Raw genomic sequence first — 858 nt, 5'->3', positions numbered from 1 at the left:
AATAGCCACTTATCAATGAGTGCATACCATGTATGTCTTTCTGTGATTGGGTTAGCTCACTCAGGATGATATTTTCCAGTTCCAACCATTTGCCTACGAATTTCATAAACTCGTTGTTTTTGATAGCTGAGTAATATTCCATTGTGTAGATGTACCACAATTTCTGTATCCATTCCTCTGTTGAAGGGCATCTGGGTTCTTTCCATTTTCTGGCTATTATAAATAAGGCTGCGATGAACATAGTGGAGCACGTGTCTCTTTTATATGTTGAGGCATCTTTTGGGTATATGCCCAAGAGAGGTATAGCTGGATCCTCAGGCAGTTCAATGTCCAATTTTCTGAGGAACCTCCAGACTGATTTCCAGAATGGTTTTACCAGTCTGCAATCCCACCAACAATGGAGGAGTGTTCCTCTTTCTCCACATCCTCGCCAGCATCTGCTGTCACCTGAGTTTTTGATCTTAGCCAATCGCACTGGTGTGAGGTGAAATCTCAGGGTTGTTTTGATTTGCATTTCCCTTATGGAGGTATCATTTTTTAAAAAAATGTAAAAGAAAAAATCATTCTTCATTCATATTCATACTGTCTTCCTTTTCTACACTTGATCTTAGCCAAAAGGCCGAGAAGCAATCCTTTTCTAAATACTGAAGATATCTACTCATGTAATCAAATAATTGTCTAATAACTGTAGTATTTGGACCTCATTAATAAGGTAAAACCATTAGTTACATGTTAGTTCCTATGGTCTTTGAGAAAAATAACTTTAGGTAGTGAGTTATTTTGGCTCATGATTTTAGATGTTTCAGTTTCTTGTTCCTTTTCTGTGGACCTGTAGCAAGGCAGCGTGCGCGTGGTAGA

The 858-nt window shown here is 38.5% G+C and overlaps 1 pseudogene; it reads right to left on the bottom strand.

Moving 5' to 3' along the window:
* Positions 1–522: 522 nt before the first annotated feature.
* Positions 523–631, bottom strand: LOC120101115 (U2 spliceosomal RNA; annotated as a pseudogene).
* Positions 632–858: the final 227 nt, after the last annotated feature.

Source organism: Rattus norvegicus, chromosome 2, assembly GCF_021556685.1.
Source record: "Rattus norvegicus strain SHRSP/BbbUtx chromosome 2, alternate assembly SHRSP_T2T, whole genome shotgun sequence".
NCBI classification, from domain to species: domain Eukaryota; kingdom Metazoa; phylum Chordata; class Mammalia; order Rodentia; family Muridae; genus Rattus; species Rattus norvegicus.
The sequence above is the reverse complement of the archived record's forward strand: the minus strand, read 5'-3'. Positions and strand labels throughout refer to the sequence as shown.